The following is a 16,284-nucleotide window of genomic DNA, read 5'->3' as shown; positions in this document are numbered from 1 at the left end:
AGGAAACTGAAAGGAATCTATGAAAATAGGAGGAGGGAGGGTTTACAGATGTGCATTTGCTCTGAAACAAGATGAAAAATACAACAAAACTGTTATTTCATAAAAGAAATCCATTTGAAATTTGGATTTTTAAATAATTTGCTTTTCATGTTGTGAATAGTGCATGCACTAAAAAAACAAACAAACCTCCAAAAATAACAGTTGAAGAAAACGGAAACAACAAAGCAAAAAACCTGTGACTGAAGAAAATTTTTACCCCACCCCGCCCCGCCCTTTACAAAACCATGGAATCAGTTTTTAGTGCAGACTGGTGCTCTGAATGCTCTGCGCTGCTCCTGATGCTCTTAGGAACTCTAAGTGTTGGGAGCAGCGCAGAGCATTCAGCTGCAGCCTGCGCTAAAAAATGCTTTCACGGTTTTGAAAGGGTGATGTGATGGAATAGAGGAATGATGAAGCATCCTTCTTATTGTGAAATCCTCATTCTGCCCATGTGTGTCATATCTAAAACTGAGTACAAATTTTTGGTATAAGACAATTATATATCCCATTCTTGGTTAAGGGACATAGGACAATTTCTTTTCTTGTCTCTTTTTTTAAGAGAAGTTCTTGCATAAAGCAGGCCAAGAGCCATCCTAGAATGGGGGGGGAGGGGGAAAAGGAAGTACAAAACTAAGCCATGAGAGGTCTGAGGAGAGACAGTAGGTAGCGATAAACCACAGAGCAGAGCTCACTGACAGGAACAATAGAATGGATCCAGACTGAAAAGAGGGGGGGCCATCACTTTGGGAAACCACAGAGCAAAACTAGGGGATGTGTGGGGTAAATGTAAGTAATTATTTCTTTCATAGGTACTATAGTTAGGTTGTGAGCCTGTTGGGACAGAGAGGGAAATTCAAAGTACCTGATTAGATTTTTGGCCATTACTTAAGTCAATTTAATTGTTTTGTAAACCGCTTCAAATCCTTCGGGACATTTAGCGATATATAAGACACCGCATTAAATTAAATTAAAAAGGAAGTCCAAAGAACTGACCAGGAATTTGACACTATGTTTTCTGCTGAAGAGTGACAGCACAATGCTTTTGAAGTACAGGAATTGTCCCTTTAAACTTTGTGATGTTTTCCTCTATATGGTGCAAAGGAAAAGGGAGCTCACCCATCCTTTGGTTTTGATTTCTCTTATTTCCAAAGAGGGGGGAGAACAATCAATCCCAGATCTTGATTCAGAGACAGCCTGCACAGAGGTGCTATACTACATATGCAGTTGGCTTTCCCTCAATGAGTCATAACTCCCCCAACCTCCTCCTGTTCACTGATCCCATCCCCCTTCCCCTGGCATGTACTTTGGTAATAATGCTGCTTTTTTACATCCCTCATCTAGCCAGAGCAGACGGGAGCTGAGCTTGGAACTGGAAATTTCAGGAGAAGCCCATTAAAAAGGAACGCTCGGAGCTCTTTATTGTAGCGGAAGGACAAAGGAGACAGAAAGACGAGTAAAATTAGTGAGGGCCAGTTTTATTGGACACCGCAAATCTTTATTCTCTGACGGATTCTGGACTCACGATCCTTGTCTCCCATTCAAGGTAAATCATGATTTATTTCTTTAATTTCTACTGCTTGGTTTGCCTTTGGAACAAAAAGAAGGGGAAGGAAAACAAGAAATACGTGTAGAGTGTAAAAAAAAAATCCCAAATTTGGGAATGCACACCTTACAATTCAGCTTGTAAGGAGAGCTTTCCTGGGGAAAAAAATATGTTGATTAACATCTTGTCAGGAGCTCAGAGAGGAAAACAGATTACATTTCTGTTCAGAGAGGCAGCAGAGCTCAAAACAGGTTGGGAGCCATGTCTTGGGAGCAAAGGATATGTTGAAAACAGCTGGCACAAAGATGGGAATAGGGTATGGTTAAGGTGCTGGAAGTCCTATGGGCATGAGGAGAGGTGTTCCTTGCTCCCCTCTTCCCTCCCCCATCCCTAATTTCCCTCAGTGGTTTTCCTGTCTGTCTCCAGATCACTAGTTGTAGAGGACTGTGACTAATATTGTGATACAGTTAGCCACTGGCCTCCCTTTCTCCTAGTGGCTATGAACAAGTTTCTTTACATCATTCATGAAGAGAGAGTTTGTCACATAACAATAAGGCACAATTATGAAAGACAAGAAAATGAAAAATATAATACAAAGAGGAAAAGATATGATATACCTTCTTTCTGTGGTCACATTTAGAGCAGTTTACATATTTATTTTTATACCTATATTCCACTCAATCTGATATTCTTGGCAGATAATGTACAGGCATACATATAATATATAGGTACTTATTTTGTACTTGGGGCAATGATGGGTTAAGTGACTTACCCAGAATCTTTTAGAGTTGGATGGTGAGTCATTTAGAAACAGAGAAAATATGGCAGATAAAAATTATGTGGCCTATCAAGTCTGTCCATCCATGCCATCTCTCTCTATGTGCTTGTCCCAGGCTATGTTGGTGGGGGCACTGGCCCCTCTCCTCCTCTCCGCCCCCTCCGTCTCTTCCCACTTCTCCCCTCACCACACACACACCCTCAAGTCCCCTGTATCTCTAATTGTTCACTGCCGCAAGCAACAACTTCAATGTGTTCCTCGCAACCGCATCAGCTCTGCCGCTGATGTCACTTTCGGTTGCCGCACATAGAAAGTGACGTCAGAGGGAGAGCTGTCAGGATCACGAGTAGCACGTTGAAGTTGTTACTTGCAGCGGTGAACAACTAGAGGTATCGGGGAAGGAGCGGGGAGGCGGAGATATGGGAGGGCACCTCTCGCCCTTGCTATGCCACTCATTCAGATACACTCTTCATCTCCACTACCTCCACTGGGAGGCTATTCCATGCATCCATCACTCTCTTTCCATAAAGAAATATTTCCTTAAGTCTATCTCCTTTCTCTTTCATGCCCTCTCATTCCATTTTTAAAAGTGCCCTTCTCCCAATCCTGAACAGTAATTTTCCCAGTGTCTTTGCAACCTTCTGGGCTCTGCTCCCTTTTCCCTTTTATACATAACCCTAGAGAAATTCTCTTGTGTTCTTCGAACCTCCTGGCCTCTGCTTTCCTCTCCGTCCACTACATTTCACAGGTACAACAGAACTCCTTTATAATCCTCATTTTTAATGAAAAAACCCCCACCTACTTACACCTGAAATGTCTATTTTTTGGTTGTTAAGAACAATTGATATATAGTCCTTCAAAATAATCCCCAGAATGGCTTTTTCTTTCAGATGCAGACTCAGTAGTCCTGTTCCGTCTTATTTCATTTTGATCATTAATGTTGCTATGGAAACTTCTCCCACCACCTGCATGCAGTGAATTGTAAGGGGCAGTGGAGTTTTCTCTGCAGATATAGAACAGCCCTGGATAGGCTTTTTAGTCCCTTCCAACCTCCCACCACTTTTATATCTTTGTTCCATTTGGGTTGACAGAGCACATAGCTGGTGACCTGCGAGCACTATACTAATGTTCGATTCTGACTTCAAGCCAATCACTGGAAACTCTAACCAGGGCCAAAAAAAAAGCATGTCATATGCCAATTTCTAGCATGCACACTAAACCAGCCTGAAATGACCTGTGTATGTACACACAGGTAAATGAAGGAGTATCAGATGCAAATGAGGCCATAGGAGCCAACTATTGAAGATGATTGGGGGTGCTCAGCTCAACTCAACTCACAATAAATTTCCTCTCATCCAGCAAAGAAAAAGAAAAATACATCTGATAGTGAATGACCAACCTGTATCTAAATGTCATGAGCAGGGCAGGTTATATGGTCATATTATAGTAAAAGTTAAGGTTCTCCACTCTCCTCTCCTTCACAGCTTGTCAGCATCATACTTTCTCTCTCTCTTTCTCTCTCCATTCAAGTCATTCACAGCACTTTTCTCCAACCAGTCCCTCTCTTCCCTCAGCCTATCTACATCATGCTCTATGCCCCCAATTTTTCATTTCCCCTAATTTCTTTTTTCCCCTTGCTCCTCCTGGTTCTCCCCCCCCCACACACACTCTTCATACATAGGTATAATTTGATGTTTTATATTTGGGCGGCAGTAAGTTTAATAGTTCTCTTCCTACGCCACTTCCTAAATCTTTTTAGCCTGTTCTGTTTTTCATTTTCCCTTGACCCAGCCTTCTATTTTCACTCCTTCGCTGAATAGTTGGAAATCAGACATTAATTCCTGCATCTTAAGAATCCAAGATTGGGCATTTTCAGTGTGCATGAAATTAAACAGCACCAAGACAAAATTATTATGGTTTGGACCAAAAATTGAGCAGTTGCCTAGCTCAATTTTGTTAGCCTCTGATGACTCACTGAAAATTTGACTTTTCATCTAGAATTCTCAGTTTTATTCTGGATTCTTCACTCTCATTATCTAATCCAATTAATCATGTTGCTAAAAAATGCTTTTTCAGTTTAAAGATGCATAGAAGAGTACGTCATCTTTTTTTCAGCAATATTTTGCAGTTTTGTTTCAGGCCATTATTTTATCTCAGTTGGTCTATGGCAACTCGCTTTATGCTTGTTTAAGTAAATGTAATTTGAGGAGGCTACAACTTATCCAGAATACGGCAGCTAAACTGATATACGGTAAACATAAATATGACCATATCACACCTTTACTGAGATCCCTTCACTGGCTTCCTGCTTACTGGAGGATCCAATTTAAATGTGCAACTGTAATTTTCAAAATCCTATATGGTATTTTGTCTCCTTTGGATCATGTCTCATTTAATTCACAAGAAAATCTCTAATTCTAGGAGCTCTCAGAAATATAAACTTGGCTTTTCCACTGTTAAAGGAATAAAAACTATGGCCAATTTTTGTCGATCATTTTCTTTTTTATTCGTAAAAGTTTGGAATGACCTTCCTTTTATAATTAGAGTTCTCTCTCATCTACCCACTTTTCGTAAAGTACTGAAGACATATTTATTTCAGAAATTTACTAATGATCCTTCTTTTTCAAATAATTAATCATAAAAGATGAAATTCTGGCCTAAAAGATATAGGGCTCCTTTTACGAAGGTGCACTAGCGTTTTTAGCGCACGCAGGATATTACCGCGCACTACACGGCTAGAACTAACGCCAGCTCAATGCTGGCATTAAGGTCTTTCTCGCATGCGGCAATTCAGCGCGCACTATTCTGCGCGTTAATGCTCTAACGTAGCTTAGTAAAAGGAGCCTATAGTTTCTGTTCTAATTTCCTGTATAATTTTATTAATTTTTTGTTAACCGAGTCGCACCCTCCTGTTGGGATGAATCAGTATATATAAAAAAAAAAAATCAACGATTAGATTAGATCTCCAGCAAGCTCCAACACACTTTTTCTTGGCCAGCTTCTGATTAATGCAGTTTGGCTCAGCCATCCCTTTAATGATTCCCACTTCTCACTCTCCTCTATAGGTAAGACTTCCTAACATTTATAGATTTAACTCATCTTCAATCTGTGACTCCCTATTGACCACAGGCTTGGATCATTTACATGCTGTCTCTCCTTGGCTGCAGGCACATTCCTGTTTTCTGGGACTAGTTCCTCATCCCCTTTTGCAACTGCAGCATTTACCCTGGCAGTCACAGATTCCAGACCTATGACTATTTTTCTGCCTGCAGAGATCACATCAAATTCTTTGCCACATGCTCATTTTGAGCTCTGGAAGCCCAGCAAAGATCACAGCTTGAGCCTCAAAGATTACGTGCTGAGAGAACAGAAGCCCAGGGCATAGGAGCATGCACTCATACTAAGCCACTGTTCATCTGACCTACCTGCAGAATATTGCTCTAGTGGCCAAGGAACAAGCATCCAGCTCAAGGTTCTGAGTTGAGACCTGGGAGGTGTTTCCAGAGTTTTACCAAGAGCAAAGAGGAGAGCAAAGATTCAGCAATTAAGCATGAAGAAAGCCAGGGAGCCAAACCAGGAAACAGAGTTTGTGAGACAGTATTTCTCTTCTCCCCCATCCTCAATACTGTCAATGGTCTTATGTCACTCTTCCTACTGCAGCTGCTGTGCTATTTCTTTAAACTCACATATCCCAGTGCCTCCACCATTTCTGCCTCCTGTAAAATGTAAGGGGAGAATAATATTTTTAATTTTTGGTTCAGTCTCTGACCATAGTTCCTCTCAATATCAGAGCTACCAAGAGCAAGTAAGTTTTAAAAGGGAGATTTTCAGTTCATGGTATAACATCTTTCCACAACTTTCTCCCCATTACCCATCCTTCTAATGAAATACCTTATTTATCCACAGTGACTGCAAGATTGGAAGAAAAGAACAGATGCCAGTAGCTACCCAAAACTTACCCAGTGCAATTAGTAATATATCTCCCACTCAGTGATTCTTGGGCTCAGTCAGTTGTGGGGCATTGCTGATGGATTTGAATCAGGAGCACAAACGTCAAAAAATTATCTTGTTGCTTGTTTTTTTCTTCCTAGTGTCACTACTCTTGCCACTTCCATTCCTCTCAAAGGGCTAAGGGCTAGATTCATTAAGTCAGCGATTGTTGTTAAGCCTGTTTTTGCAGGTTTAGCAACAATTGCTGCTAACCAACCCAATTCACTAAATGGCCCACCGTGTGTTTTTCCCCTCGATCGCCCATTTTATGATCCGGCCATGCAAATTAGTAAAACCCCATGCAAAATAGCCAAGCGATTGATTCACTTACATTGCTTGGCTATTTATCATCGGGTTTTACCAATCCTAAAACCCAATTTCTGTAGACTTGTTGGTAACTGTGTTACCGACAGGTTTGCCTGTTTTTATATTTCATTTTTTTTTCAATGGCACAGATATTTTGCGTGTATTACACAATCAAAATATCTGCCCATATAAAAAAAAAATGAAAAACATCCCCCACCACTGCCAACGGCCCACCCCCAACAACCCCCAACAGTTACGCTCCCCCAAAGGAAAAGACCTCCCCCTGAAGAAAAAGGCTGGAGGGATGCCCACTCCTGCCCCAAAGGTGCCTGCTCACTCCCCTAAAAAAATGGCAGGAGGGATGCCCACTCCCTCCTGCCCGGAAAGACCTCCCCCCTTCTTTCTTAGAAAAAGGCAGGAGGGATGCCCACTCCCTCCTGCCACCGGAGGCCCGCCCTCCATTCCCCCATGCCCCTGTACCTTGACATTGGGAACAGGAGATATTGAAAACACATCCTGCTCTTCCTCCCTGACAATTGCATGTGATGCACGGGGAGGGGCCTAAGGCCCTGATTGGCTTAGACGCCTCGGGCTCCTCCCTTGGCTCCTCCATTGGCATCTGAGCCAATCAGGGACTTCCTGAGGAAGGAGCCCAAGGAAGTGCCTGATTGGCCAAGGTTTTTCTGGTAAAAAAGGTGAAGCTGCTAGATTGTATCGCATAATAATGACAGACAGATTCCCCTCTCCTACTGGTGTTCAAGGTGTATGGGCGACAGACACTGGCTTACAGTTAGAGGATTCCCAATGGGACATGCCTAGTATTTTGATTGCACAAAACACTCAGTCAAATCTGTGCATCCCATATGTAAGCAGTGGCACTGCAAAATTAACACTCGAAACACAAGGAGAAGATCACCACATGTACATATGGCAAGGCAAGTAGGGATGAGACAGTAGACTTCCCCCTCCCCTCCAAAAAAGAAACTTTGTCCTAGAGGTAAATCAATATTTATTGGAAAACCATATGATGAAAAACTCAGATATAAGACTTGACACAGACCCAGTTTCTTTTTTTTTTTAAGTCCATTGTCTCATCCCTTTTATGTTTTTGGCTGTATCTTCCCAAAAACATTAAAAAACTTAAAGCATTTCAGAGGAAAATGACCAGAAGACATATGAGAAGAGACTTGAAGACTTGAATATGCATGCCACGGAGGATAGGAAGGAGAGAGAAAATATTATACAGATACTTAAATACTTGACAGATTTAAATTAACAAATCTTTTCGAAAAACGGAGCAGCTACAGAACTAGTGGACACAAAATAAAGCTGAAAGTGGGGAAACTGAAAAGCAACATCTGGAAATACTTTTTCATAGTGAGGGTGGTGGATGCCTGGCATGTTTTTGTGCAGGAGATGGTGGGGATGAAGAATTCAAAAATGCATAGGATATATATATATATATATAAGATTCCTTTATGGGAAGAAGACTGTAGTTTCCAGAATTTTACACAGTACTCTAAATAAGGTCTCATCAGAAACTTATTTAGAGTACCTGTTCAGTTCTGGAGAACGCATCTACAAAAAGATATAAACAGGATAGTTGGACCAGAAGGCCAGTGATCTTCATCATAAAGTATATGGAGGCAATCTTAAAGATATCAATATGTATACAGTACTTTGAAAGAAAGATTGGAGATGGAGAGATATATCAGAGGAAAGAATTTGGTCTGAATTTCCTGTGGATGCAGTTAGTACTCTGAAGGAAAAATATGGTAAATAACATTGAGAGCAATTTTTTTTTTTAAATGCCTAAGTCCGATTTGGACGATTCCCACAAAATGTCCAAATTTGAACACACAAAAACAGCCATTTTCGAAACCCAAACCGTTAGACGTCCAAAATATATATATTTTTAGAAAATCATCTACTTGGATGTCTAGGCCACTAGAACATCCAACTTTATATCCCATTTTCAACCACAGAAACATCCATCTTAGAAACATCCAAATGCAGACAATTTGGATGTGGGAGTGGCCAGCATTCTAATGGACTGGCCACATAGACATACCAATAAAGTACTGGGGCACCTTAGAGGGCACTGCTGTGAACTTCACTGGAAGAGTGCCAGATGTATATCTCAGCAGATCCCCCTTATAATTTATGGTGAGCCATCCAAAACTCCCCAAAACCTACTATACCCACCTGTCTACCACCCCTATAACCTTTATGACTGCAAGTGGCACCTATATGGCAGTACAGTAGGGTTTTGGTGTGGTTAGAGTAGCTTCTGTGCCTGGCTCCTCCTCTCTGTTTCACTAGCCCACCCACCTGGCTACTTAAGACAACTGTGTGGAGTTCTACTAGGCTTTTGCCATTGCAGATGCTGCTGTTCTAGATACGAATATGTACTGTTTCATTCAATTCTTTGTGTGGTGGTAGGGGGTCATTTACCACTGGAGGAATATTGGGGGTTCATTACTTAATCTCTTCAGTGGTCATCTGGTCAGTTTGGGTACTTTTTTAGTACTTTTAGATGCTTCTAAACAGGTCTAGCCTAAGTTCCGTCTAGGACGTCCTGGAAAACGTTCAATTATAGCTGCAAAATGTCCAAGTCTAAACCCACCCAAAACCAACCCATAACATGCCTCCCAACACGCCCACTGGAACTTAAAACATATAGCGGCTTAGAAGTCCCACTAGACCAGCGGTCTCAAACACGCGGCCCGCGGACCACATGTGGCTCTCCAAGTTTTTTTTGCGGCCCGCGGTCTGGACTGGATCATTCCCTTCCTTTTGGAGCAGCAGTGGGTCTGGCCGGTTCGTTCCGTTCAAAGCCGCGGGTTGGCGGCTCCTTGCGCTATCCACTCCTGCATCAGAAGCCTCTCTGACATCACAACATCAGAGAGGCTTCAGACGCAGGCGCGGATCTCGCAAGGAGCCGCCACCCGCGGTTTTGAATGGAATGAGCCGGCCAGACACGCTGCTGCTCCAGTGGCGTACCAAGGGGGGGGGGGCGGTCCGCACAACTGGTCACCCTGCACTGTTTTTCATAGAGTGCGGCTCGTCTAGAGCAGGGTTGCCCAACTGCTTCCCTTCCCTTCTCACTGCCGGCACCATGCTCTTTAAGCTCCCTGCTTCTCTCGCCGCCCGACCTCAATTCTGACGTCGAGAGGACGTTCTGGCTAGCCAATCACTGCCTGGCTGCCCGGAACGTCCTTTCCGACGTTAGAATTGTAGTCGGGCGGCGAGAGTTGGTCGGCCCCGTGGAGATCTCGGCCTGTTCCCGATGGCGGCAGCAGCAGCAGCCAATTCCCCGGCGGCGGTGGTGGCATGGGGAGGGCAGGAAGGAAGAAAGAAATCGGGCCAGAAGGGAGCCCAAACCCTCCTGGCCACGGCGACCCCCTACCCCCACCCCGCACTACATTACGGGCAGGAGGGATCCCAGGCCCTCCTGCCCTCGACGCAAACCCCCCTCCCTCCAACGACCGCCCCCAACCCGACCATGTGCCTCAGGCCGCGCCCCTATAACGCGCGAGGGGTATGCGCGGTAGGTAAAAACGCGTATAACGCGCGCGTTATATGCGTGAAAATACGGTATGCCCCTAATTGTATTCTAGATGCATGTCCTACTTATTTATTGAAGAAGACTCTTTCATGGTTTTTGAATGCAGTGACTAGTTGGTTAAATTGCAAATTTAAATCAAGTAATTTTCCTATAGCAGGAGGTGACATAGTTATTAAGAACAACCTACCCGATATTCAGACCACAGGTGTGACCCACTTGATATCAGACCACAGGAAATAGCTGACTGTGCCCTGAGGTCCTTGGTGAAAGCAGAAATTCAGTGCAAGCACTGTATCTGGTAACCGGCGTTGAATTTCCAGTTTACATTTGGCTGGCTGACACCTAGCGGACTAAGCTGATATTCATCAGCTGACTGGCTAAGTCCTAGCAGCCAAAGATAGGCCTGCTTTTTAGGCAGGTCTATCTGGCCCCTAAACTTAGCAAGCCAACCGCCGAATATTGGCAGTGATCTACTAAATAGGATATTCAGCAGGAGATGGGCGGTCATCTCCCGCTGAATATTGGTAGATAGATGGTTATGTGCTACTTAGCTGGCTGGGAGCTGTTCCCTGTTGTCTAAATATTGGCCCCAACAAGACTAGTATACAGAACATGACAGATTATAGATCCGTGGCTTCCATCCCTTTACTGACCAAGATCAATTGGAGAACTTTCTGGACATTTTTTATATATTGCACCCCTCAATTAGGGTTTAGAAAGGGGTTTAGTACAGACTCAGTAGTGGGTTCTTTGATAGCCCATGTTAAATCACTGTTGAGTTTGGGCCAGTGATGTACACTTATTCCGTTTGATTTGTCGATTGCCTTTGACCTTGTAGACCATATGATCTTGCTACAAATTTTAAGTAAATTTGGAATGTTAGGAAATGTATTAAACTAGTTTAAGGGTTTTCTATCAGAAAGATCATATAGGGTGAAAATGTAGAGCATACAATCAAATGCTTAGAGAGTTATCTGTGGTGTTTCCCAAGGAACCCCACTGTCCTCAATTATTTTTTTAATGTTTTGATACAGTCATTAGGAGTTGAGCATGAGAACATAAGTGCAAACTGTTTTGTTTATGCAGATCACATAAATATTAGAGATGTGTCACAGTTTAGAATTATATTTGTGGCTTTGTATTGCTTCTAACCCCAAATCAGAGAAATAAAAACAACTACTGTAATTGTTATGTTGATTTGGGGTTTTAATGTGCCCTAAAAAGATTTAGCACATGGTATAAATGAAACAACAAGAAAGAACTGAAAATATAGCAATGAAATGAAAAAAGAAAATGTATGTGCTTTCACATGCACACGCATATAAAAGATCAGATGGAATTAGTGCCAGAATAACACAAACGGTGTCAGGCCATTTTCTGTAAGGGAATATAAAATTCTACAGAAAATACTGGACATGTAGAAGCATACACACAAAGGGCTCCTTTTGCTAAGCCACGTTAGGACTTTAACGCACGGAATAGCGCGTGCTACATTGCCGCGCGCGCTAGACCTTAACGCCAGCATTGAGCTGGCATTAGTTCTAGAAACGTAGCGCACGGTAATTTTCTGCATGCGCTAAAAACGGCGAGCACACCTTAGTAAAAGGAGCCCTAAGTACTATGAAATTTTTGCCCTTAAGACAATTAAATTCCTGAACCAAAGATGCACTATTTCAAAATTGTGCAAGTAAACGCTTGCACAGGCTTTTTACTCTTTATCTGCCCTACTGGTGCCTAGGGGTGTGCATGGGAAAACCTTTTGTTTAATTTTACTGTTTTTGTTTAAGGCCAGTATGATTTTCTTCCATGAAAGAAATTAACAATGCTGGCCTTAGTCTGTTAGTATCGTTTGTAGTTGCTGCATTGGAAAGGCCTAAACAGCTAAGAATTGGAGCAGAGCACTTAGATGTCACTGTTTAGGTGTAGGGATGTTCAGGTGCCAGGACTTTAGGTGCCAAGCTTGAGCATTCGAATACTGGTGGTCAGTAAAAAAACAAAACAAAACATTTTGACTGTGAGACATTAAGGGGACAGAAAATTGACATATTTTACTTTATTTCCATTGACACTTTTTGCTAATCTTTGGCCCTACTGGTCAGAGGATGAGGACACCCCCCACCCCCCACTGACCCCCAATGTCAGTTTGCCTTGCCAATACCTGTGGTATTGCTTTCCCCTGTTTATAAGCATGAGACTAAAGAAAAAAAGCAACACACAGTTCCCACAGATATGTAAATCACAGAGAAATCAAGTGGGAAGGACGAGATGTCTCCAAAGTCTTTTATTGTGAGCAGGAATATAATTCTATTATTCACAACTCAGCGCTGCAAGCGTTTTGGCGCAGAAAACTGACCTTCAAGAGTCTACAACCAGAATAAAAATATAATTATATATTTGCAAACACATGAACAGGAAGTACCAAATATAAAAACATTAAAATAAGCATAATAAAATGAAAACAATATAATCTAATCTCAGTTAAAAACACTGTCAAGCCAATGAACAAATGTAGACTATGCATATGTAGAAATGTTCCTACAAATCGTTCATTTTTCATGTAATGCCCCTCTTATACCTTGTGTGTGTTTCATAGTATTTTATTCATTTTGTCTTTTTTTAGTTTATGGTTTTTTTTCAAAACGGACTCGCATGACAACAGTACGATTTCCTGCAGGCAAGTCCTCTATACAGTGACCCAAGGAACAAACTTTTTTCTTGCATAAATGTTGCACGTACTTTCTAAATGGTCTGTTTGTTTTGATTGGCACTTGTATATTGGACAGATATAGTATTTCATATTTATTTCAATTAAGTTGTGCCGACTTAGTGTACCACTGTCCTTCCTTCAAATATTTCTTTTTTTTCTGTAACAGTTACTTTCAAGAAACGTTCATGCACTATCCTATAGAGGAGGAACTTTTCAGATTTACTAAAGGTATTTTTCATAACACCATTTTTCATAACACCATTCTTGAAGATTGGGCACTATTCGGATGTACTTTTCCATCACATTCACTTGCATGTTTTTATTCATGTGCTATTGCTTGCATATATATGTATTAATATGTTACCATAATTTGTATGTACGCCTTGCATTCATTTTAAGTGATATTGGCTTCCTTCTGTTTGCATATGTATGATTATATTTTTATTCTGGTTGTAGACTCTTGAAGAAGGTACAGTTTTCTTTACCAAAACGTAGCATTGAGTCATGAATTATAGAATTATATTCCTGCTCTCAATAAAAGACTTTCTTCTCATTTTACAAAGCTGCGTTAGGCTTTATCATTGCCAGTCATGGTGGTATTAGCTCCTACGCTCATACTGTCACAGCCAGCATTTAAAAAGCCTAATGTGGCTTTGTGAAAGGAGCCCTTTGTTTGGAGACATCTTGTCTTTCCCACTTGATTTCTCTGTGTATAACAATGAGACTGAAACTGGTATAATATTGAAAAATTTCTTCATGAAATGTACTCTGTATATAAATGAATATTTATCATAACATCCTTTTTTTAAATTCACAAAGTAAAGCTGTTTAGGTGACACTGTTTAAATTGTCATTAAGTTTATTGAAATATTTAAATAATATAGAGCCTCATTTTCAAAGCACTTAGACACACAAAGTACCATAGGTTTCTATGGTACTCTTTGTGTGCCTAAGTGCTTTGTAAATGAGCCCCACACTGTTCCAAAACAGTATTCCCCTAATTCTAGAAAGGTTGGACATGAAATTTGGGTGCATATGTGTCAGTTAGATGCCGGAAATGCAAAACCGTGCAAAGCATGATTCTGTATGTAAGCAAGTTTGTAGGCATCTGTAAAAAGTCTTAGGCAAAGCTCTCCACCAGGAATGTGACTCTCAAGTGTTACATGTGGATCCCACATATTTCCAAGCAGACATTTTCATTCTGGCATATGTTGCCACAAGATGCAGCCTGTTTCATCAGCTGCACCACTGATACTGTAAACTGGATCTACGATGCCTCCCTCACTCTCTGACTTGCTACTTTCTTCCGAATACAGCTGCTCCCTCTCTCTGGGGGATTGGGTATGGGGTCTGAAAAGCCCTTACCAACTGCCTTTTTGCAAGTGGTAAAAGCTGTGCTAACCCAGTGGTAAGAAGCACCACATGTATTTACTGTAGAGCACAAGTGCATTGTGGGTATGCATACCACTTCCTTCAACCATCTCTGCCCACAGCCACGGTAAGCCTTACTGCCTGAATTGTAAAAGGGCTCCTAAATTTACTTAGCTTGGAATCAATCTAGAATGTTCTGCAAAAAAGGTAAATTGCAAAATATAAAAGCAAAGTTTGAGGGGTATGATAGCCTTTTTCTATTCTTTTATGGCATAGGCAATTAAGAAAGAACACAATAACCAGGAACAAAAAAAAATAAAATAAATTTTGTTATGTGGTGTATAGTCATTGTAGAAATTCTGGAAAGCTGACTGGTTTGTAGTCTTTGAAGACTGGATTTGAGGGCCTGTGCTCTACCAGGGACATGGGGGAACTCCTTTAGTGTTAGATATAAGAGAATGCAATACTACCTTGGTCTTTACTTCAAGTCCTCAAGGGCTATCAAAGGGTCAGGTATTCAGGAAATCAGTAATGAATGTGTATGAGAGAGTTGCATACCTACCACCTTCATTGTATGCAAATCTTTCTCATGAGAATCCACCAATTATTGGTTCTTGAAGAATGGGAGTGAAGACCAAAGGAGTAGTATGATTACCATGTTGGAATACTTGAATACATAGGAATAAAGGTTAATAAAATGAAATCCTTTTTATTTGGTTAACTTAATATATTTCTTGACTATCTTTTAGTAGCTGGCATTCTATGAGGTCAGAGCAGAATACAGTAATTATAGGTCCTTAATTATTTCTCAACTATCTCCCGGAGGCACACCTAGCCAACTGAGGCCAGGATTCTCAAAAATCGGCATTAAAAAGCGACGGTCTGCTAACACAGCCATTTTGATATTGAATCTAAAAAACTGAGACATTCTTAAAAAATCACACATGCAAAAGAGAAAAGATTTGCAAAATTTGCATGTGCCCATCGCTGGTGATAGCGATGGGCACATGCACAGATAAAACGCTGTCAAATAAAAAAAACAAAAACACAACAGCAGGAGAGATGCCCACATTCTCCCACTGCCCTGAAATCCTGGCCGTGAACCCCCCTTCCCCCCCCCCCGCAGCAGGAGAGATGCCCACTCCCCACCACAACCCAACTCGACCAACCACCTACCCCCCTCCCCCCACAGCAGGAGAGATGCCCACTCTTTCCTGCTGCACAAAACTACCCACCATGACTCACCACTACCCAACCTGACCACTCTCCCACTACCCAACCTGACCACTCCTGACCTCCCGTCTCCACCAACCCCTCTCCCTTACCTCAAAATTGAAGATCCGGTGGGACGTAGACACCCTCCTCCCAGCTGCTGTGTCATCTAAATGGGCCTTCCCTTCCCCAGTGCATCTTGGGATGCACCGGGGAGGGGTCTAAGGCTCTGATTGGTTCATGGGAGGGGCCTTAAACAACTTGGACCAATCAGAGCCTTAGGCCCCTCCCCTGATGCATCGGGAAGGGTCCTAAGGCTCTGATTGGCCCAGATGCCTAAGGCCCCTTCTATGGGGTATTTGGGCCAATCAGAGCCTTAGGACCCTTCCCGATGCATCCCTTGGGAGGGCCTTAAAGAACTTGGACCAATCAGAGCCTCAGGCCCCTCTCAGGTTCATCCCAAGATGCACCGGGGAGGGGAAGGCCCATTTAGATGACACAGCAGCTGGGAGGAGGATGACCATGTCCCTCCAGGTCAATTGTGAGGTAAGGGGGAGGGGGGCAGTGTAGATGGGGGAGAGGTGTCACTACTAAGCGAGGGAGCGGTTGAGTTGGGTCACAGTGGGTAGTTTAGTGCAGCAGGAGAGAGTGGGCATCTCCTGCTGTAGGGTGAATGAGCGGTCTGGTCAGGTTGTGACAGGGTTTAGTGCAGCAGAGAGAGTGGGCATCTCTCCTGCTGCGGGGGGGGGGGGGTGTCACTGCTGGGATTT

The 16,284-nt window shown here is 42.4% G+C and overlaps 1 protein-coding gene across 12 annotated transcripts in view; it reads left to right on the top strand.

Annotated features, from left to right (window-relative positions):
* Positions 1-16,284, top strand: part of LOC117365296 (excitatory amino acid transporter 1-like) — a 207,744-nt gene that overhangs the window by 145,126 nt on the left and 46,334 nt on the right. For 11 of the 12 annotated variants that reach the window (XR_004540398.1, XR_004540397.1, XM_033955556.1 and 8 more), the window contains 2 exons: positions 1,381-1,582; positions 13,098-13,159. The gene's annotated coding sequence lies outside the window, so the exon portion shown is untranslated. The remainder of the gene's footprint in view (positions 1-1,380; positions 1,583-13,097; positions 13,160-16,284) is intronic. The other variant, XM_033955559.1, reaches the window with a different exon arrangement.

Source organism: Geotrypetes seraphini, chromosome 8 (assembly GCF_902459505.1).
Source record: "Geotrypetes seraphini chromosome 8, aGeoSer1.1, whole genome shotgun sequence".
Taxonomy (NCBI): domain Eukaryota; kingdom Metazoa; phylum Chordata; class Amphibia; order Gymnophiona; family Dermophiidae; genus Geotrypetes; species Geotrypetes seraphini.
This window is presented reverse-complemented; position numbering and strand designations above follow the sequence as displayed.